The following is a 24,506-nucleotide window of genomic DNA, read 5'->3' on the forward strand; positions in this document are numbered from 1 at the left end:
TACGTTGCAACATTGCAATGCTGTTTTATTTTATTCATCCATGTTGGAGTGTGAGTATTGCTCCATGCTATCCAAGAGGGGATGTTCGCCCTAATGTAATCAAGAGACTCCTGTCGTTCTACAGAATCCATGTGTGGAGCTTCTTTCTTTAATGTGCATCAACAAACAAATTACATTCATAAGTAAAGACTGAGCACACAAGTATATTGAACATTTGACTGACTAGACCTTCAAAATCATTCATCCCCAAAGTACTCACCTGATGTGTTTCCAAAAGCACTGGATGCAAAGTCTGATGTGAAATAAGTTTTTAGCAATCATTTAGAACTAAAAAGAAATGATCTTACTGCTGATTATTTTATTTCTAATTTTATCCTCGTTGTTTTTCTGTTCTATTCAAATCAAAATAGAATAGTTCTTACCTTCGGGAATACAAGATTCTGTCAACAAAATGAGTATTGTCCAGAGCACCACAATTCAGATTTTAGAAGGTCCCCTCTTGTACTGTTGACAACGACAAAAGCAACATTAATACGCAATTATAGGTGAGTAAGGACAGAGGAGCAGATTTTTCCTATTAAAAAATTAATAACAAAAAGAAATTATATTAATGAAAAGAATAAATCACTATCTTCTATTTGACCTTGCTGTGTATATTCATGAATGACTTTAAAATAAATTCCCTGTTAGTGCTTGAGCAGCCAATACAATGTGCAGATGACGTCCGATTCAAAACCTGACGAAGGTTGGGAAATGTTTTTCTCCTGACTCCAATTATGTATATTTGTGTGAGTTGGGGATGACAAGATTATGTCTTTGTATATTTTACAGTGTCCAGGCAATAGAGAAGGTCATTGCTGCTCATTGGAAGTACAAACAAACATGGGCAGATGTAGTGGATGATACTGAAGCTGCTCCAGTCGAGCAGGATATGTTAGTTTTACCTCGGAGAACCAGATGCTGGGCTGAAGGGCTTCAACTTATCTCTCAGCAGCGTGGGAGACGAGATGCCTCAGGTGTGATGTGGCAGGCAGGCTAAAGCTCTTAACCCTGTTCTCAGAGGTACCATGCCCCCTTCTCACTTTCTTAACACACACACACATGCACACACGCACACACACACACACACACACACACACACACAGTATTTTACTCCCTTGAGGAACAACATTACACAGTTGGTAACACAGTCGAAGGTGAAGATAACTCACTCACTGAATGCACACACACACACACACACACACACACACACACACACACACACACACACACACACACACACACACACACACACACACACACAGCATATGGCCCCAGAAAGCCCTCTAGAGCTCCACAGAGGGCTATCAAGGCCTAATTAATGGTGGGTACAGTTATGTTTTATGATAGGACATAATCTGGCTCTAATTAGTGTGAAATGGGTCCCAGTGGTCTGATTTATCACCGGTTAGGATGATCACTGGGTGGTGATTTAAGAGCTGACATTTCCATCTCCTGTGCTTGTAGTTACACTCAAGCCTTCACAATGTGCTGGGGGCTGTTGGGAGAACACAGGTTTAGTTCTGTGCTGGTTTGTGTGGTCTCTCCTGCAAAGTTCACTGCTTTGACTACTCAAATGTTAATTTAATCATTTAATATTAAGTTCCATTTAATCATTCCATGTCAACTCAACCCAGAATTCAGAACTTCAAGGCATCAAGTTAGCTTTTATTTATTTGTTCCACTTTTGATATTTTATTTATCATACTTGTTCTACAAATGTTCTATATAAGCATGTTTACTGGATAATTATTAGAATTTTTGTTTACCGCATAAAAGATATTCATCAGATTTACGTGTTGTGTTTATTGCAATGATATACGTGTTAACAAATACTTATACATGACAGTAGTTCCCTGCAGTGTCAGTATATTATCATTACCACTTACAGTTTTATTAACTTATATTTTCATTATGGGGTCAGCTGTACTTTTATTGTAAAAAAAAAAACACTTAAAAATATGATACTTGGAAATTATAAATATCTGCCCAAAAAACCCCCAAAGTAAATGGTGCTTTGACTCAATGTGTGGATTATAAGGCAACATAACAGTGGTGAAGTTATATTATGGATTTAGTTTCATTACCACTTCAGTTTATGTAAACTGTAACTTACTTGTTAGAGCCACATAAATATGTTTTGTTTGCCAGAAACATTAGGACAAATCCTTACAGCAAAAGGATAATATTAATTTATTGTTTAGCATACAATATCATTACTTCTGGCCTCCCCTGGTGGGAACGACACCTATGACTCACTGGTCCTGCAGTTGTTCCTCATCTGCTCCAGGAGCTGTGTCAACAGCAGAAGCTGCCTGGAAAACTGGTTCTGTTGAAGACAGTGCCATTACACATTTGTAATGCAGTTATACATATGAAAATAATGCTATTTAACCAAGAGTAGGGGTTACAGGGTATGTTAATATGCTACCAAGGCAAACAAATGTGTATCACTTACTTAGGCCTCTCCTGACTTGTGTCTGCAACACTTCTGATATGGCTGGTGCAGGTATGGGCGGCACCAAACGGAGCCTTCTGGGGTCATCTGGTCGAAGGCGCCTCTTTCCAGGCATTCCTGCTCCACTTGTGAGTCTCCCAGTGACAATCCTTGCTTGCAGGTCTGAGATGTATGCATATGTTTTCTCTGGCGTTTTTCTTGTACAGCCTTTTGAAACTGTAATTAAAACAATTTCATCCATTCAATATCAGTTATTCATTACAACAGCTGGCAACCTTGGTGCAGATGTTAAATAATCACACATTTTATTGCATATTGCATACAAAACATTGATTGTAGAAAATCTTGATCTGAAATTTACATCACTTTTCCTTCAGCTGTTTTCGCTGTTGGCCTGTTCCGGTGGAAATTGTAATCCAGAGCTGCAAGCAGAACTCTTGCCTCACAAACTGTTTGCTGGCATACATCCTAATATGATTCTGGAACGCCTCTAGGTCCGAGTTGATCTGATTTACCTTGTGCAGCACTGGCTTTTACAAGAAATTTGCTTTTTTTTATGTTACCTCACAGTTATGATATGCCATGACTGTCAAGACTTACCCATATGACACCCATGCTTGAACATTTATCTGTGGGCAGGATCACAGGTTTAGCCAGTTGTCTCAAGCAGTCCTCATATACTATAGAAGCTATTGCATCTATGATGTCATCTTCACAAAGGAAACGCTGTGGGGCTGGGAAAACAGGTGCCTGATCACAGGGAGAAGGCTCATCCGGAGGGTATTCATGTGAAGGACTGGTCATGCATGTCATGTCTCATCGATTCCAATAACTTCTAGTCGATCAATAGATGGTGCTTTCTGTAATGCTCCACCCATTCTGTTGAGACACAGCAAAAAGACGTGTGAAAAAATTAGCAAAAAAACAGACACCACACAAAAATAGCGGAGTAAAGACTGAGTGATAACGCACCGTATACTAACTGGTGGAAGATACTCTTCATCTAAACTGTCAGCATTTTCTCCATCTTTTCCATGAAAGGAAGGGGAACCTTCATCTGCCCAATCAATGCTGTGAAGAAGGGCTTATTTAGAAAACTATTTTCATAAAGAAAAGACTAAATAGTAATAAATATTAGGATGAAGTACTTACACACTGTTCAAGGGGTCATTGGAGACATTTTCCTCCATGTTCTCCTCAACAATGCTCATGTCATGTAAGCTGTAGAAATAAAATGATTAAATATAGATAAATTATGAATATATAAAAATACAAGACATGTAGTGCAAAAAAGCTGTGACAGTTGAACAAGGACCTGCCTTGACGATCATCTCTGTAAAGAATAAACAGAGTTCTATACATCACACATACGGAGACACAATAGTAAACATACATTTAGCAAAAACAATTCATCAGCAACTTTGTGTTTGTGGTTGGACAGCACAAATATTTCAATATGATTACTTGCCTGTCCGTTCCACTAGAAGCACCAATACTAAACACAGCTGGAGTTGTGCCATGAAAAGGTTTTCCCTTCATGGGAGTGGATGCTGCAGGACCTCTCGCATAGCTGGAGAAACAATAGCAACATCAAAAAGTGCTTCATGACACAGCTGCATACCCCTGCAATACATTATGTTATGTCCCCAGATGCTGGGAGCCTTGGCTCGCCTGGATAAACATACCAAAATAAATAACAGAACAATGATTTTTTTCAACTGATGAATGTAAAATTAAAATCCTGGTAGCAATTACATATTTTTCAACAAAGGTTACTTGTGTTTGACTGTAAACCAACACACTGTAAAATCATCACTGTTACAGCTTTCTAGCTTTACAATAACATATCTAGGTATTCAATTTTTCTCCAAGCTGTCAGAGCTTGTGCACATCAATTTCAACCCACTCATCAAAACAATACAAGACAACACAAACTAATGGATGAATTTACCAGTCTCATTAATCTGAAAAGTCAAGATGACAAAACTACCCAGAATAAACTATGCTATGACTCCTGCTGCTGCCACTACTACTATTACTACTACTGCTACTGCTACTACAGCCTTTATACTATGACTACTACTTGTACAACTATTTCCTTTATGAATGCTACTACTACTACTGCTGCTACTACAACTGGTAATACTGTTACGATAGTCTTCAACACTACCACTATTACTACAGCTTTTAAAATATTATATGTGTTACGTGGAGCGGTGCAGTTCTAGTCTAGCAGCCCTATTTCAGACCCTAGGCAAACTGTGATCACACCCGCTGCTCTGTGGCAAAGAGGATAATGCACATGTTTCATGAAGCCTTGGTCATGAGGTTGGGTGCCCATCTGGCCACTTTAAGAAAAAAATCCAACATATTTACAAACTTCACACATCCATATTTGTGGGTGATTGTATGAATGATTACACCTGTAGTTTCTTCTTCTGCTCTGTGGCAACATGGGTAAAGTAAATGGCTCATCATTTCAATGTCAGGGGTTCGAGTCCTCAAATATAAATAGTATTTATATTTGTTGTATGTTTTGGCTTCTCTTATAGCCTACATATATAACCGTATCATTCATTTCAGTGTATCATAATAAATGCATTAACTAGGCCTAGTGGCTAGCCCTCTTGAACCTGCTTTCTCGTAATGAACACAATATGCAAGCCTGTCCTGTCCCTGCTGCTCGGTCCAGCCTGATCATCAGTGGCCTGTCTCGTGGCCACAGCAACCTTGGCCTCTCCACTGTTGAAGAAGTCGGTCAGTTTTGCACATTTAGCTTCATCTTGTTCCAACACTTTGTGCTTTTTAATTCTCAGTTTTTCAGCACCACCCTTCTCCATTTTCGCTAGTTTAAGTTTCAACACAACTTCAGACACCTGCAAACACTTTTGTTTCATGTCATGATGGGCCTGCGTGAGCCAATCAGATTTCAACAAAAACGAGGATCAGTCCAAATTGGAAGGGGTCGCTCATATCCCCCCTCATTATTGAAATTATTTGGCCCAGTCTCACAGGCAGCGTTCCACTCTGTGCTGCTGTCTGCGCTGGGCCAGACTTGCTCACATGACAGCTGCCCGAGGACGATCCATACAGCAACTACTGACATCGGAAATTGAAAAATAGTAACTCTATGACCACCGTCTTCCCAAACCCCTGAGTGCAACCCAATTTCACTTTCGCTTACACCTACTACTTTGTGACAGAGCGGATAATGCACATGTCTCAGGTACTGGGTGTTAGCCCTGACTGTTCACACACATCCCCTCTCTGTAGTTTGTTTCTCCCTCTACTTCCCCTGTGTGTGTGCTCAGGTGCATGTGTGGGGGTTGTTTCTCTCCTTCTCCCTGACTTTTAAACTACCTTGAATTATGTCTCCAACTTGGCAGAGCTCATAAAGTAGCTGAGTGTGGAACAGCACTGTAGACCCTGTTCACCGAACCTCTTCTGACAAAGGGTGAATTAGAAAAAACAGACCTTGTTATAATCCACACACAAACACACACACACACACACACACACACACACACACACACACACACACACACACACACACACACACACACACACACACACACACACACACACACACAGGAAGACAAATCAAATCAAACAGGTGAATATGTCTGCATGTGTATTAAAAATCTGTCCACACCTGATGACACATGATTTTTTTTTTTTTTCTTTTCAAATATGGGTTCCTTGTGATGGATTGCCTCTGCTATTATCATTCTTTTTCCATTATGGCCTGAGCAGCAACCGGTGTAACACAATTACAATTGCTCCCAAATGAATCACAGTTGAGGTCCTAAAGGTTCTCGCAAATTCACACCCATCAGAAGTGGTGAAAATGTTTATATGAGTCTTGGCCATGGGCGTGGCAAAATGGCTTGCTAGCACCCTGCAACGAGGAGCCCTGTTAGCAACTTTTACCTACATCTATGAAATTCAATAGATGTGCATCATATGTAGATCTACAAAAAAGCCCCCTGATGCCATGTAAAAATGTAATGTCTCCGACTAACTGACAATGAGGCACCTGGGCATGTGTGTATGAGACAGTTTATATTCATAAAGTCAAAATGTTTGTTCATACCAACATACAGACATTGTTTTTTTTGGGTCTGTGTCTACTGAAAAAGTCATAATCACAATCATGAGTGATTGATAAAAGACTTCATCAAATAAATGTTAAGAACTGTATTACACTGCATCGTGTGGAATGGCATAGAATTGTATCGAAGCCCCTGTATATAGATGGGTATTGGTTCATGTTGTAAGGGAGAGATGCACACCTCTAGAACATAACTTTTTTTTTTTTTGTCCCAATTTTAACACTTCCTGGCTACTGCACGTTTTACTTTTCTCCTGTCTGGATTACACCACATGTATTTTCGATGATGCTGGAACAGGTAGAAATTCATTGTTGGGGAGCAACAATATCTATACAATGTAATAATATAATACCTACGACTGGGACTTGAGCTGTTCAAAACCAGCATTCCTTCTCCAAGATCAGGAAGTAACAAAACCTGTCAACTTAATGATACAACTGGGTGTCTTTCTCTGCCCTTTTATAGCACTGAGATCAGGGTATCTAGGTCAAATTGGGATTTCTATAAAATGTCTTGCTTTGGACAGTGGCCAGCCTGCTAGGAGTAGCCATGTTGCTAATGCTGTCTTTGCGACAGTAATACTACAGGGTAATGTTAAGTGGTAGGGGAAGTTTGAAAGATGTCCATTTCTGCGTTAAATACAACTAAAATCACTAATTTGAAAAAATACTCAAAAAGTCAAAACTCAGTACTCTGATACTCCCACCCCTGCATTCTGACAAACTGCTCCCCCCGACTCCCACCCCCGACACACACATTTCAAAGGCACAACTGCATTTTGAAGATGAGGATTGACTCCAAGTACACAACAACAACCAATGGCCTGAAGACAAGATATACTGGTTGGTCATTATGTGCACATTAAGGCCCAATTTAAGCAAGTATGCAAGTGTTTAGAGCCCGTTTTTGAAGCCTTAGACACTTTTTCACCCTAATTGCCTTGGCAGGGAGAAGCTGTGGTGATGTAACCATCAGGTAGGCCCAGAAAAGAGAAACCCTGCAGGCAAATTAAGAGAGAAGCCATCAAAAAACAGGAGAAGGGAAAAATGCAAAGTCAGTCAAACCACAAAGGTTTCAACCCAAACAGTGAAGCAAGCAGAGACACCATGATTCAAGTTTAATATGAGGAGTAAAATCATCTTTAATTAATGGGGTGTTAAGAAGAGGTTAGCTGGCCTTCTGTCGAACTGCATAGCGCAACACTGAGCTGCTTCTAATCTGGAACCACAGTATATGAAGTCTGGGATTATCAGTATGCTGATAATGTCATATAATTGAAAAGATATCTGTCGCACAGAGGCGAGGCACCAGACCCTCCAAGGCTTGGACTTTAAGGATAGATTAATTAATGGACGACTTCATTTCACTAATTGTGTGTTCCCAGATAACGAGTTTAGAGTTGAGCCAATTATCTGCTTGCTCTTGCCAACCCACTTTTCCGAGAAGGGTACATTTGAACCCTTCCGCTTCACTTTGAGGTCAGCTTAGATTTACAGAGGCCAGTACATTGATGAGAGTTGGACAGAATTGAGTTGTGGTTAATTAATGAACTGTGGTGTTATCTTTCTTCGTCCGCATGTCTCCTTTTACGCAGTTTCCCCTCGCCTCCTTCGTCCCGAGGAGCTTCAATTCATGTTGTCATGTTTCTTTTTCTCTGCTTTTTTCTCATTGCTTCTGCTCATCTCTCACCCTCTTTTTTCTCTGTCTCTTGTTGATTTGAAGACCAAGCCCTTTAATTCTCCTCATTACAAAGCCTTTTCTCTTTCTCCTCACAACAGTCTCTTTCTAACACAGTCGTCCATCCAAGCACAGCTCGTGGGCTATCACTTCTAGATCATTATTTTGTTAATTATACCCCCACACAGATCACTAATAAATATCGATATGAATTATTCAAATCAAATATATGACTGTAATTGCTACACAGGTTGTACACAAGGTGAATTCCCCAAATTACTGTAGAAAACAGATGAAGGAAGGAAGGAGAAAATACTGAAGGTTGGATCCATAACTGCTCCAGCAAAGCTGAATTCCTGTTTGCAGAGAGAAAGCTAAATCATGCTAATGGTTGTAGATCCTCTATGGAGAGCTGTGCTCGATAATGGGCTGGAGATAATGAAGAGAGAGAGAGAGGGAGAGAGACACAGATAAGTGACAGAATACCACTGCCGCCTGTGAAACCAGCCCAGATTCTCACTGTGATGAGGTCTTCTTATGTTTGTTACTGGAAGGTTGGTTGGTGTGATAAAAGATAACATAGCACCACAATGATCCAGTTTAACAACTTGTGGTTTTATCCCCACATGCAAGATAATTCAGTAATTTTCATAGTTTTAAACAACTTGAATGAGAATCATTTGCTGCTATGAGGATGTCCTCTCCAGAAAAGAAACAATTATCACCATCCTCATGATTGCAAGACGTCATACAGGGAAAAAAGAAGTCAATCTACATCTTTATTCTTTAATAATAATAATAATACACACACACATTTCTGACAGATTGGCTAGGTGTGTGATGGTGAGAAAGCAAACAGGCTCTGTCAAGTTCTGTTTTTTCATACTTTACACAACTACTTCAACTACAACACTGTCTTCCAAAAACTGTGTGCCCTCCCATTCAAACTTTCAAATTGTGTGGGCTAATTAATGTAAGCCTGCGCAGATCTGTTACCCAACTATGTCACTGGATGCATGCCTGCTGCGTTACGGCCAGGGTGGGAATTTCACAGTGGCCACGGCGCCCATGGCCTTGATGCCCCGTGAAAAAAAAAATCATCGTACGGCCACAGTGGCCTTTGTGCCCCTGGCTCCTGGCTTTTGCTCCGTCGTCCTCGTCCGGCAACCCCAACAGCTGCGTTTTGAGTCCGCCATGGCACAGCTCCACCGAACAGCTGGAGTTATGAAACCGAGGAATTCCTGCGGTAATTACATAATCACGCACGACTGCAGTTATGTGTTATAAACACAACAACACAAAGTGTTCCTGGCTGAAGGATTAGAAGAAGAGTGCATATTTGAGGTTTTTGTGCTGGTATCAACATGGAGTGTTTTATTTTGAAAACCGAATGTCAGATTCTCCGTCATCAAGTGATGAGTCCGATTAAATTCATACACTGCATTCACTCACACTCTGTCTCTCACTCACACTGTCTCAGTGTGTGTCTCTCTCACTCTCTCTCTCTCTCTCTCTCTCTCTCTCTCTCACACTCACACTCACACTCACACACACACACACACACACACACACGTAAGATTTAATAAGATTTTATCAGATTTAATACAGAATATGTTTTATTGCTTTCAAGCAGAAATTCTTTTGTAAGACGTAGCCTACTTTAAAAACAGTTTTCTAATGTAACATTAACTTGATATTGGTATTAAAAATGTTTTAATACATAATCCATGTCTTATTATAAATTAGGATGTTATGGTATCAATCTGAAAGGTAAAACCATCGAATTTTACCCAATGGCCTTTGTGCCCTGTCATGTGGCTGCTGTCAAATCTTGTGCCAAGCACTTTTGTGACAGGTTCAACATTTTCCCATTTCTCTGTTTGTTTTGTTTAGCTTCTGAATTTAAGGCTGTGAATGGCTTTTTTTAATTTTGGGAAGATTATTCTATTTTGTTCTTATTTTCTGTGTCCTGTGGTGATGAGCACAGTAAAGCTGCATATTTAGCCTGGCTTTTAACCTCACTACTGAAATTTAGCAATTAGTTACTTATCTCAAATGTAATTGAATTACTTTACTTATCAATGCATCTACAAGTCATTAGTTTTGAGAAAATGTTGGATTGCTTGAGCTGATTTGGAACTAGCAACCTTCCTGGGAGAGCTACAGTCTAAAAACTGGGTGGACTTGGATAATGTATTAACTTATTTGTAGATCAGCGCTGCTTCATTTAAAAAAAAAAAAAAAAGGAAAAGTTGGGCAGGAGCTCAGCGAAAGATGTCTTACTCCGTCACTTGTCCTGACGCTTGTCTAAATCTAAACAAACCCTGACCATTTGACAACAATAATCACATTCCAAAAGTCTTAACATGTAATAAAATGTGAACTGTTTGTCAGCAAGCTTTATATTGAAAGTCTAACTGGATGTTGCATATTACAGAGTTTCACTAACTTGACCATGGAGTCCTTCATGTGCAAAACTGATGCTAGAGGGGTGAAAGCATCATAGGTTGAAGCTTAAGGCCACTGACCAAGCTCCTGGCTTTGATGAGTTGGTAGTTAGAAAGTGTTAAATGTGGGGATTGTCCTTCAAGACCCAAGACAGCATCCGCTGCTATTGAAATGCCTCAATACAGCCCATGTTTACATTTCCCTGACCAGGGACCTCTGGTAGCCATGTGAATAATCTACAGTAGTCTTGTCTGTCAGGAGCAAAAGTGGAAGTAATGTGGCATCAATATAGAGCCACAAAACCTTGTGAGAAGGAGTACTAGATTGCGATGGATGGGCCAACAAAGTATGCCATTGATACAGGGGACCACTGTTTGTTTCCTTTACCTTTAAGCCATGGCCATGAATGTACCCTAACCCTACAGGCCACAAAAAATCATAAAATGCTCATCAGGGTCAGTTTTAAAGGTAGTGTGAAAAATATCGTGTTGTTTACTTTGTTAATTTTTTTTGATAGAAAGTAAGCCTTTTGAAGTACTTGGCATCTCCGATCTGAAAAGGAAACACTGTGGTCCTTTCCCGATTACTATTCCACCTGCTTGTGTCACCTGACAGGCTAGACGTCTTTATAATTGTACTTTAAGAAACCTTTAACTGGTTATCAAGTAGCTTCATTTAAATACCGGTGCCTATGTCCTACATAAGCAAACAAGACCATCAGAGAAAAGATTAGCTTTTTTATATTGGTATCATACAAGTCATACTTAATGCCTGTCACAAGGTCGGATTCTCACCCTGAGGAGAGAAGCTGCTCTGCAGGCTGGTGATATCGTATGGCCTTAAATCGTCCATCATCATATTACAATTATCAAGCTTACATATTCACAAATAAATACATTACTTTAGCACCATAGTCAGTTGTGTTTTAAAAAGAAAAATACTATTTAAAATGTTTTGCCTTTTTCATTCACTTACTTTCAAAAACAAATGAAAACACTAAAGAGATCAAGATCTTAACCATAGGATGTGGCGGTGGTCATAGTTTCTTATAGCCATTTTAAGATGTGTCTTTTAAAGAAAGGGAGTGGTCCCATGCCCTTGCATGGACTACGGCAACTATAGAAACAAATAGACGAAGATTGAGTGAAGGTGAGAGAAAATAAGGAACGATTGGAGGCATTAGTGTTATGGAGTAGAGGGGATTTTCAGGGACGATTGGAAAAATAGCCCAAGCTTCCAAATAGAAAGGAAGGGTAAAAAGGAGATGGGGAGAGGTATGTGTTGAGGGGAGAGGTGGGGGTTGGAGGAAATCAAGGCTCTTAATTGGCTTGTTAAGACTTGAATGAGTGAGCTGGGAGAATGGTGGCCTTGAGTTAGGAGTTTAACCATAGGAAGAATGAGAGGAAAGAGAATGAACTCAAAGGAAACAAATCCACATGAAGTTGTTTTAATGTGGTGGAGAGAGAGAAGGCGAGAGAGAGGGCAGTCAGTTACAGAGGGGAATGAAGTGACAAAGTTAATTTGAGACAACTTTGTTTAATTAGCGTGTGTTTTGGAGAGACTGATTGGGAGTGCTGGATGTCAGGGTTGAGGGGAATGGGCCAGCAGAAAGAGATTGAGGTATACAGGTCATGGTTTTGTATGTGAATGTAAGAGTTTCTGTGTGTGCAGATGTAGGTGTTTTTGTATGCGTGTGCACTTTTTAGAACTACGGCCTGGGGCTGATGAAGCCATTAGGGCTCGGTCTCACAGCCAATCAATCACTCTGACACCTCAATAGGGAGCTGGATGGTCATTCTTCAAAATGCAGCCAGCTCACCTCACCCCCTACAATAATCGTTCCAATCATTCAGTAGCAATGCCTGAACTTCCAACCTGAACACCGAAACCCCACTCCAACTGGACCATTTGCTCAATTGCTTGTTTGTTTTTACTGCTCCCTTCTGCCCTGTGCTACCAGTGGTGTTACATGTTCAGAAAACAAATACAAATGTACTATGTTGTATTCAGCATGCTTTAAATTTCAGTGCATGCTGACATAAAGAAAACTTAGATATAAAACTCTTGGCAGCTGGGGAGGATATCCAGAATGGACTGAAAACTCTCACCCCTTGATTTCACTGGGCATGTTACCTGGCAATGCTGTTTTGTTCTGTTCCCCACACTACTTCATCCCACTGGGAGCGTTTCATAAGCGGAGCATCATGCCTGGCTGATGTTGACTGGCTCGGATTGTGTCTATTCCGTCATTTCTCTTCAATTTTTGCACCTCTACCATGATTGAGTAGGCTACATAGTTAAATGGTTTCGTTGTCTGTTTTAGGTGTGTTTATCGTTAATATTTCCAAATTTGTTGTGCTGTAGATGCCGAGTCTGCACAGATTTTCTTCTGAAAATTGACTGGATGCACAATGCTTTTCTGCTATCTGACTTCCTGTCTGGCTTTATAACCAACACCCCCTCAAGGCAAACTGGTTTGGAATGACACTTAATGTGGCAGTCCCCCCACATGAACGTGCAAACATAGTGGAAGTGGGTAGGTGCCAGTTTGGAATTGTGCCAAAATGTCAGTTTCTATCCACCTTATTCTTAGCCCCCATGATGCCTTGCGCGAATTGACCGGGAGCTGGAATGCTAATCCTCTTTCATAGAGCAATTGGTAAAGCATATCATTAGCCAGCATAAAGCATGTGTAGCCAGTGCGTCAGTTATGATGATACTTTGTTGCTTATGCTAGTTCCAACGAGCACCCTTAGTATCACCCATAATCGTGTACTCAGTGACGTCCACGGGAAACTCATGGCTAGCTAGAGAGAACTAGAGAACTAGCTACCAAACAGGGATACCTGAGGGAAAACTGCAAAGTCATTTTGCAGACTAGATAGCCATTTAGTTGCCATCTGTGGCACAGTGAAAATTTAAAAAAAGTACCTAACAACATCAGTCCGTGTAGATGCTAAATGGGGGTGGGTCTTTTTTTGTCAATACCACTGCGAACAATTATGGTCTGACCTCAGCTTGTAATGTACAATTACCAGTGAAAGTCTGTTACAGTGTTTTGTCTGTTGTCCCCAGCAGCTAAACTGACACTCTAACAAATACACTGGTCAGCGCACTCAGAGGCTTGGAGGCTTTTCTGATGTTTCTCAATTATTTTTTTTTAACTTTGAACCTTGTATAAAACACATCTTTTTGTATTAATTCTAATGGTAGCCCATGGGCATAAGGTAACACTGATCAGTGTGGTGTAGAATACAACACATGAAGAGCGAGAATGAATAAGGGAGAGTGTATGGAGGGCTTTGAAGCATCGCTGCTAACAGGATTCTTCAGATCCACTGCATCATCACAGAAAGGGTGGAAGAAACAGGGGAGGCCTCCAACCACTGACTACTGTAATTCTACCCAACCAGTGACCCAGATAGACCCATTTAGCCCAAAGACAAAACTCTGTCTCTCTTGCTCTGTCTCTGAAGTATTGTTGGATTCCTATAATGGTGCCCAGAATCCTTCACTTCTTTCATTCATTTCATTTCTTTTCAGTTATTTTTTTCCAGTGTGTAGTGAAGCCCAAGCTGCCGTATTTATTTGCATTGCCACTGTCACACTTCGAGGGGTTTGTAAGCTGTCCCTATGGTTGTATATGTAGATGATATTTGCTTCTGCTGCATGCAACTTCATTGTTTTTAAATTGCCCCAAACACAAACACACACAAATATTGTCTCTGTGAGGTGTGAGGACAGTTTGGGCTCTGCATTGTCGCACAGTGGACTTCAAATTAGAAAAAAGGCAACTGTTTAAAGACTGACCTGCTCTCAGAGTCTTTGATGCTGTTGAATCAATCAATCAATCAATCAATCAATCAATCAATCAATCTTTATTTGTATCGCGCCAATTCACAACAGAGGTTATCTCATGACACTTTCCAATTTGAGCAGGTCTAGCAGGTCCATACTCTTTACTTACTCCATACTCTTTAGTTAATTTATAGAGACCCAACATTTCCACAGTGAGCAAGTGCTTTGAGACAATGGCAAGAAAAAAAACTGCCTTTTAATAGGCAGACATCTCGAGCAGAAGCGGAGGCAATGGTGGGCGGCTATCTGCCTAAACCGGTTGGGTTTAGAGAGAGGGAGAGAGATCAATTAATCAATATTATATCATATATCAATATTTTAATATAGGGCTACAGATTAAATAATTTAAAATCAACAAAGATATACCATATTTACATATATCTAATGTAAGAATTTAGTTTTTTATGTCGATATGAATTAAATATATTCTGGCTTTTGGACTGTTGTTTGAACAAAACAGGAATTTTGAGAATCTCACTATGGACTTACTATGGATTTTCACTATATTTCCCAATGTTTAAGAGACTGAATTATTTAGCATCCATATCACGACAAGTCTCTATACAAGTCTTGCAACCAAAATTGACACAGATATTCTTTAGGTGGTTTTTCCAAAAATGAACACATCTGTCAAAGTGAGTCTGCAGCAATATTCAATGTTGTGCTGTCATTTGGACTGAATAAACAACACTGTCTTTTTTGATCAGTGTTGGAACAAACATCACCAAAATCTTTGGCAATACACTAGAAACCGGCAGAGTGTTATCACCAACATTTTTTATAAACTACCTGAGTCTGGCACATGTGATGTCATGTCCTCATGTTGTAAAGAGCTCTTTGAAAAGTAAAAATGGCGCAGTCACTACGTCACCTTCTCTGGGGACACAAAGACACAAATTGTGTCACTTAAGAAAAATATGTTACTTCCTCCCACTTTTAATCACTCTTGAGTCAAGAAGTGATGCATGGGGTTACGATGGTTACCTTCAGGGTCAAAACTTAGAAGCTTAAGGCCACTGACCAGGCTGCAGTATTTGACGCATTAGGAGTTAGAACATGCTGTTAAAGCTGACTTGCAGCTGACAGGGCCACATGTTGGCAGGGCTGAGGTTATTATCATCCACAGTAGCAGACTCTGCATTGACACAGCTCTCCCTCTCATTCTCTTTGAATGCTGCATTTCTTGGAAAATACATACAATAAGTCATTGTCACACACAATGTGCACTGAAGCATTCAGATGCTGATCATTGCGAACCAACAGAGATAAAAAAAAAAAAGATGAATGTATCACTGGAGCTGCTGAGAGAGGCTGTTACTGAACTACCTATGACACCTGAAAAAATATGTCTGCAGTATTCTTTCACCTTCTGTGGCCAATTAGCTGCCTTCTAACTTCTCTAACTTCATCCTCTGTTGAGAGGAAATTTAAAAGCCTCATTTATATTTTTTTCTTCTCTAAACTTATGTTCAAGTGTGGGTTGAAAGTATCGAGCTCCTACTTGGTTGAATTTTCGGTTTCCACTGCTATAAGATGAATAGATGAAATTAAGAGATGACAACGCCTGCATTGACAGGCTTGTTAGCTGATCCTCTGTCTTAATAAATCATGTCGAGGCAAACAATGAAGAACACCCACATTAGTCAACACTGCAATAAAACAGGAGGAAACAGCTGCCAAAAGGAGAAACAGGACTGCTTCTGAGTTTTGTTTCCTCAAGCAAAATAACAAACTTCTGATGTGGGAAATGAAAACTTTTTACAGACTTAACTTCACAGTGGTTGGAAAAGTAGTGGTATGGTAAATAGCAGCATCTCCAGCACTGTTATATCTCGTCTCCCGAGGATGGGAGGTCTGTTGACTATTACTCTCGACTGTCAACTTAACATGCTGTTAACATGCCATGTCTTTATCCCAGGAAAGTCTTTTTGTATAAATCATTAACTCTAACTGGCTGGCCACACTAGGTGTGTGGTGGCTGCGTTGCTGAGCTCCTGCCTGCCTGTCTGTTTACATAGAGTTTCCCTTGGATAATTATCAATAAATATGATGACGTGATTTTCCTTTAACCTGTTGAAAGAGTGAGAAAGTGAGAGGGGGAAATGGAGGGAGGGATGGAGAGAAAGAAGAAGAGTGCACAGGAAACAGAAACTGCCCTTCACCTGTCGTGTATATTCTCTACATGTCTGTGACATATTCTATAGATACAGACATTACAACTCTAGTGAAAGGCTGGTATGATGCCAATATGACTGTCTACAGGTTGTTTTTTGGTCTGTTTTGGCTGACAACTGCACACGTGTTGCGGTAAAAGTAGGCGAGACTCCAAATCTCTAGATGATGCGCTGCTGCAGCCTAGCTTGACATGCACCCGAGAAGTACGACTCAGGTGCCGCCAGGTGTCTGGCAAGTAATAAAGTACAAATGTAGGCTATTTTTTATTTGTTAGTTCAGTGCAAGGTTTCAAGAAGTCCCCAAGATGACAATACAACCAGTGGTCCCAAGCCAATTTTAGTCTGAGACTCCTGATCTAAACACAGAGTCCACATCCCGTCCCACTGTAGTCCTGTGTCATGTCAGCTCCGAGCATGGTCCGCCTGTCAAGTGCAATAGCTTGATTCTTGAAATTGTGATGGAGACGGGGCTTTGTAACGATGTGGGCGCATAACAGTCTCTGATTTGAGCCCCATTTGATTTGTGACCGGGCATAAGCCAGGAACAGCCTTATGTCCAAGTTGGATCAGCGTGACTCTTATCCCGACTCTCTTTCCCCTGGGGCAGTCCTGATGGCCAGGTTGGATGGTTGGGAGATGCCATGGACAGTGATCGTCTCTGCCCGCAATTCAAAACCCGTGCTTTCTGCTCCAATGCTGATACATGCATATCTGTCATAAGCATTTGGCAATATAGGGGAAAAATGTAGGAACATTTGAATATGCTGCATCTGCATGCATTGTCGTTGCCATGATCAATTCAAAATGCTAGCCATTGTAAATTAAAACAAATATTCTTCATATTCTTTGTTCCTTCTTTTTCTTTCTATTTTGATTGGAGGCTGTGCTCATGTGCTCTGATCAAATCAGCATGTGACCACAGCATACATATAACACCTGGTCACCATATCAAATCCTGTACATTACTTAAAAAGAGTTAGTTTGGTGAGGTTATTATAGAAGTTTATCAATCTTACTAACTTAAGTCTGTTATTAACCTCAATCAGCAGCTCCAGTCCAATATACACCGATCAGGCATAACATTATGACCACCTGCCTAATAATGTGAAGGTTCCCCTTGTGGCTGATTGGTGTATATAGATAAACATAACTTGCATGCAAACAAATCATTAAATGAACATACAAAGGTTCCAGATTGATAACCTGTGAAACTAAGAGGGGAAAGACAAAGGCGTGCTCTGCCTGTAATGACCCTTCCTTCTTTTATACTGTAGGTTCCTTGACTTCAACCTTTCTTTCCTCTCCCCCTATTTCAACATCACTTCACTCTTCATCCCTTATTCCCTGCACTTTTTTCTTAAAACATATCCTTCCATCCTTACCCTACCATCTGGCTCCCTTCCCATCTCCATCTTTTCTCTTGCATCACCTCCATCCTTCTATCTTTTCTCCTTCTGTTGGAGGAAACCCTTCTGTTGTTGTGGAGTCCACCAGCCTGATCGCCTCTGCTGTTGATCCCAGCACTGAATATTGCCACCTACACAAACCAACACCCTGGCTGTTTCCAACCAAAGAAAAAAAACAAACAAAAGAAAATTCCTGGGGGATTATAATTTTAAACAAAAAACCCATTCCCTGCCTGATGTTTATATACGTGTTGCTATACAGTTGGAGCTTGAGATAGAGAAGGCCAGTGCTAGTGGGCAGCTTGGAGTACAGTGCAATAAGTCCAGTGGTAGGAGGGACTATATTGTTTCAGCAGTCAGGCCTTACAGTTCTGCAGCCATGTGGTCCAGTAGAAATAGCACCATGAGTAGGATGGACCTTAAGTAGCCTGGCAGCTTGTTGTTCGTGTGTGTGTGTGTGTGTGTGTGTGTGTGTGTGTGTGTGTGTGTGTGTGTGTGTGTGTGTGTGTGTGTGTGTGTGTGTGTGTGCGCATTTTTTTTAGCCTCCATTTAATCTAAGTTTTGGTAATCATCAGTAATTTTCAAAGAAACATATGGGTAACATGGGGTGTATTTACGTACAAAGCCTCCCACAACAATTAATAGAAGCTGACCTATTTGGTGGGGAATGACTACTGATGTCATTGAACACCATAAAGTTGAGTTGCCTCAGGGCCTGTGTCCACATTGTGTTATTTTTTTCTGAGCCCTCAATGAGGAGTGAGCGTCTGCAGCCGCTCTGAGCGCTTCAAGTTAAAAATCTCTCAACTTTTCAGAAAGACGTTGGTGACGTCACTGTTTTCTTTTCTCTGGCCTAGGCGATAATATTCACAGTATTTTTGCCTCCTATGAATCATGTCATGCACCCACATCCTCTTTGCTCCGATGTCCCGATGTCAAATAATGGATAGTGAACTGCAAAGGGGCAGTGCCATTAATACAGTGGTGGTTGCCAAGATATGTTGTCATAGAGACAAGACGCACATGCAGCAGTTTTTCTCTCAGTGCACAAGCACTTCATCCCAGCGCTCCAGAGCAAACAGCCAGCTCTTTTCCCAAAAAAATGCTCTGTGGACACTGTGAAAGAGAAAGTGTAATGTCCATTCTTCTGTATGACCTGCAAACTATCAACCTTTCATCCAAAAGTGTACCTTTGTTTGGCCCCATGAAACTACAGTTTGTGCAGCACAAAGTAAATGTCACGCCCTGTTTTCACAGGCTGAGGTGGTAATTTAGTTCATTAAAGTAAGTAACAGTGATTTGTTAACCAAATCACTCAGTGCAGTTGAGTTCAAAGAGCTGACCCTACTATATAAAACAAGTTTATTGTCACTGAATTATTGAATACAACATTTGGTACTACTTCCTACTTCAAGACTTACTACTTACTACTGAGTGAGAGTGGCGGGCTTGAGAGGCACAGCTTCACACTCAGGGCTCACGTTGATTGTATAGTAGTTGGTGTTACTGGTGCTACACAGTGTTGGGCATACACAAACTACATTACTTGCCCACTCTGTACAGCAGCAGTAGCAGAGTTGGAGCACATTGTAGCAGGATCACATTTCACTTGTCACACGATGAGAGTAAGCAGAGTTGACTGAATGGATGATGGCTTTAGGATTTGTTGTCAAAGCCAAAAACAAAAGCTATGAAGTTATACCTATTCGGCAAAATATCAGATTTAACCTCAATTTTGAGGCTAGGGAACCTAGGGAAAAGGAGTTGGGTAATGTTTCTTTACAGAGGCCTGCAGCTCTTCATCTAAGGCCAGAGATACACTGATCAGCCACAACATTAAAACCACCTGCTTTATATTTTGCAAGTTCCTCTCGTGCCAGAACAGCTCTGGTTGATCAAGACAGGAACACAGGACCTGTCGAAGTGTCCTGTGGTGTATGGCATTGTAATGTTGGCAGTGGATCCTTTGGGTCCAGTGGGTTGGGGGTTGTGGCCTCCATGGATCAGACTTGTTCTGACATGTTCACAGATGCTCGATCAGATTGAGAGCTGGGGAAATTAAGGGCCAGGTCGACACATTGGGCCTGACATATTTTAAAATGATCCGCTCTCAACAAATGCTGAAAATGGCCATTGTTTTGCTCTGTAGATGCATTTTTGATTAACTATACTGTTCAGTGCTAAACTCACTGAACACATTCAATTCCTGTGGCTAGCCTGCTTCATAATAAAAGTCAGTTTGAGTGTGAACGCAATGTTCAGTGAACGTACTGAACACTCACTGTTCACTCACGGTGACAGGATCTGGGACCATCTCCGGTTCAGCCATCTGTTATTTCATATTGCAGGGCAGGTGTCACCCTGTACTGTAAACTACTGCTGTGCTCCGTCCAGTGTGTTTACTCATAGCTGGCCTCTTTTCAAAACGGGAATGTTGTTTGTGTGTGTGTGTGTGTGTGTGTGTGTGTGTGTGCACATATAATATTGATCTAGATTATGTCATACATCTTGACTGCAGATTAAAACCAATATTGCTAATCACTGCAGCTAAATATCATCTGAGTCAGCTGTGTATTGGATGTCTTGAACACATCCCGCTAAACGTTAGAGGGCCAGCCAGGTGATAAAGACCGTAATAAATTAAAATACAGCAGATCCTCTCAGGTGAAGAATCACTTACAGTAGCTGTTCGATATTCGACATTGTGAAAAATATTGGTAATGACGACAAATGTCACGATATTCCATAATATTTGATAGCGGCCCAAGTCTAACCTAAAGGTGATGATATGGATCAATGTTTTCCCATTGCAGCAATGGTATTAGACCATTAAATCGATCCATTGCATCAATCAAGACTGATGGACTGTTACACCCCTAGTAGTCAGGTTATTCTGGTTGTATAGCACATAAGGCAAAATAAATGAGAAATCAGGGCTGGATGATGTACACTGCTCAAAAAACTTAAGGGAACACTTAATCGTCACAGTATAACACCAGGTCAGTTGAAGTTCAGGGATATCAATCTGTCCATTTAGGAAGCACAAGTGATTGTGAATCAATGTCACCTGCTTTGGTGCAAATGAAAGTGACAACAGGTGAAATGGAGAGGCCAAAGTGAGACGACCCCCAAAAAGGGAAAGGGTTTTGCATGTGATGGCCACAGACAATTGCTCTCTCCTTATCCTTCCTGACTGATTATTCTCTAGTTTTGTGTTCTGCTAGCGTCCTTGTCACTGCTGGCAGCATGAGGCGGTACCTGCAGCCCAATCAGGTTGTACAGGCGGTCCAGCTCCTCCAGGATGGCACATCCATATGTGTGACTACAAGAAGGTTTTCTGTGTCTCCCAGCACAGTCTCAAGAGCATGGAGGAGATACCAGGAGACTGGCTGTTACACGACGAGAGATGGACAGGGCTGTAGAAGGGCATCAACCCAGCAGCAGGACCGGTATCTGCTCCTTTGTGCGAGGAGGAACAGGAAACTGTCAGAAACAGTCTCCATGAGGGTAGCACGAGGGCCCAATGTCCTCTTGTTGGACCCGTGCTCACAGCCCAGCACTGTGCAGCTCTATTGGTATTCAAGAGACACCACCAGAATTGGCAGGTCCGCCATTGGCACCCCATTCTCTTCACAGATGAGAGCAAGTTCAAACTGAGCTCATGTGACAGGCGTGAAAGAGTCTGGAGACGTTGTGGTGAATGTTATGCTGCCTGTGACATCATCCAGCATGACCGGTTTGGCAGTGGGTCAGTGATGGTCTGGGGAGGCATATCTTTAGAGGGTCGCACAGAGCTCCATGTCATAGCCATACACACTACTGAGTCACATTATGGTTTGCTGTGATAAAATTTCCCACAAGTTGGATCAGCATACGATTTAAATTTTTTACTTTGATTTTCAGCTTACTTCCACAGTCCAAAGACATGCAGGTTAGGTTACTGTGGTTACTATAAACTGCCCGTAGGTGTGAATGCTTGTTTGTCTCTATATTTCAGCCCTGTGATGAACTGGCATTTTTCAAAAATAATATAAAAAAAGTTATCCGTGTTTCTTGTAGTGTTTTTGTTGTTCCGAAAACGTACCAAATCTTGACACTGACACCAAGGTTCTGGACTGTGGGTTTTGTGTACTGTTACACTCCACTGGTGAATTGATTTATCAGTCTAATGGTTAACTCGACTGCCTGTTAGCCCTCATAACTATGTCACACTGTTACAACCAAGAATAGACAAAGGGAAAAAAAGAAAAACATAGAAAAAACATTCCTTCCTCTGTCCCTCTCTTAGATTTATGAACAACATGTTCCTGTGCACACACTTGCATAGAGCCAACACATGTATCCTGTCCTGTGGTGGATCTCAGAGTGGGTTCCCCTCTCTCCGTTTATCAGTTTTCCATTTTTAACCCCCGGGCATGGTGGCACAGTAAATCAAAGCAGTCTGTACCTTGTCATCATGCGAATACCTGCTGTAAAATAAAGTGACTGGATGCCTGACCAGGAAAATAGAAGCCACATTAGTGTGTGTGTGTCTGAGTGTATATGTGTGTGTGTGTGTGTGTGTGTGAGTGTCCAGCACCTTGAAACCATTCTTTAAAAGCACAAATTATGATGGAAGATGGAACCAATGCAATAAGTTGAGTTTATATACAGTATGTGCAAGCATGTGTGCAGATCTGCTCCACATCCACAAGCAACATGAATGTAACTGATGACTCTCTGCAGCTTTTATCCAAGTGTGTCTTCTACCTTCAAAGTGCATAGCCCACCCACCTGTGCTGATGCTAATCACAGGCTTAGTTTCACACTCCAGCTGTTTCTGTATCAGATGAACCTCTGTGGGTAATCTCTCAGCCTGAGTCTCAGGCTGAAGCTACAGCAGCCCAGCTGGCCTTCTTAACCTGTTCCTCTGCCATATTGATAGTGCTTGGCCTTGTGCTCCACAATTACAGAGAGGGTAAATGGAGAGAATCCAATTAAATGTTTATCTATGACACTTGTGACTTGTTGAGATGAATATGGTGCTCCATTGTTCTATTATTTATTGGATGAGGTTGATCCGAGAGTAGTCAGCAGAGGCGAGAGAGAGAAGAGCACAACCAGGATTTTCTTTCTGTTAGAAGCAAGAAAAAGGAGCAGCCAGTGCCAAGTTTCATTGTTACCGTAAACACACACTGTAGAATTTATTTTCACTGAACCCCACGTACAATACTGCCCCAAATACTCACTAGAACACCAAATATGGATTAATCCTTAACTCAAAATGCACCTTATCGAATGCACCATTTCCTTCTATTAGAGTAATGTTTACCAAAAAGTGCAGTGGCCAGCTGTTTTAGGAGAACCCAGAGCCTTTTCCATAAATGAAACCATATATTTGTGAGCTTTTTTTTAAAGATGTATCTCTCCAGAAAGTATTGAGAGACTGACAAATACATCACTGGATTTAATCTTTAGATGGGGTATGTTGACACTAACAAAAAGCATTCGGACCCTATTTTTCTCATGGCACAATGAGCATCACAGCAACCAGCGCAAGTAGTGCTCTGGCTGTGTGACCTTGAAACTACCTTCCCCCTGTGTGGTAGTTTGAAAGCCAAGCACACCTGTGCTCGTGGGAGGAGAGGTGCAAGCAGCTTGGAGCCTTGTTCAAATGAGGCACCACAGAGAGAGTCTCTAGTATTTTGTTCGAAATTGGGCAGGGAGTGGCCATCACAGAACCACGCTCAATTCATTGAATCCCTGCACTATCTGTAGACAGCAGGACACATACTGTATGTTGATAACTATGTTGTCTCCTTCTGGACAAGGGCCAGAGTGTAGCACCTTAACTGACTGGAATCCACAGTGTTCACATCAATAACATAACGTGACACCAAGCTGCTACAAAATAATCACACACCTCTAGACACATCAGACTGGCTGGTTATGACCTAGCAGGGAACAGCAGAGCATCTCCACATCATTGCTCTCACCCCTCTCTGTGTCCCTCTCTGGGCCTGCAGACATATGGTCTTTCTCCCTCTGTGCTCCTGGATTAGGTGTGGGCATGGTGTTGGAGGTTTTAGGGCTTAAGTTTGTAGAGTGGGCATCAGATGAGCCTTGAACTATCTTTTTGCCATCTCTGGTCAGATTTTGGTGGTGTTTTGTCCGTATGTTGCCCAATGTGCTGATGTGTATGATGTGTAGCTGTGTAGCTTCCTGTCTTACCAGGAGTGTCGCACACAAGTTGGCAAGCTCCTGGCTGCAGAAGGATGGAGGCATAATTCATTCAAGCACCCCGTCCTCCTCATCAGACATCCTATCAATCGAGAAGTTAGAGTTCTGGCATTAT

The 24,506-nt window shown here is 41.3% G+C and overlaps 1 protein-coding gene across 4 annotated transcripts in view; it reads left to right on the top strand.

The window, feature by feature from the left end:
* Positions 1-24,506, top strand: part of LOC311250962 (RNA binding protein fox-1 homolog 3-like) — a 655,829-nt gene that overhangs the window by 131,621 nt on the left and 499,702 nt on the right. The window contains exon 1 of one of the 4 annotated variants that reach the window (XM_084343162.1): positions 2,589-2,625. The exons of the other annotated variants lie outside the window; for them this stretch is intronic. The gene's annotated coding sequence lies outside the window, so the exon portion shown is untranslated. Of the gene's footprint in view, positions 1-2,588; positions 2,626-24,506 lie in introns of those variants that run through there. 4 annotated transcript variants of the gene reach the window in all.

Source organism: Pagrus pagrus, assembly GCF_965226575.1.
Source record: "Pagrus pagrus genome assembly, chromosome: 21".
Taxonomy (NCBI): Eukaryota; Metazoa; Chordata; class Actinopteri; order Spariformes; family Sparidae; genus Pagrus; species Pagrus pagrus.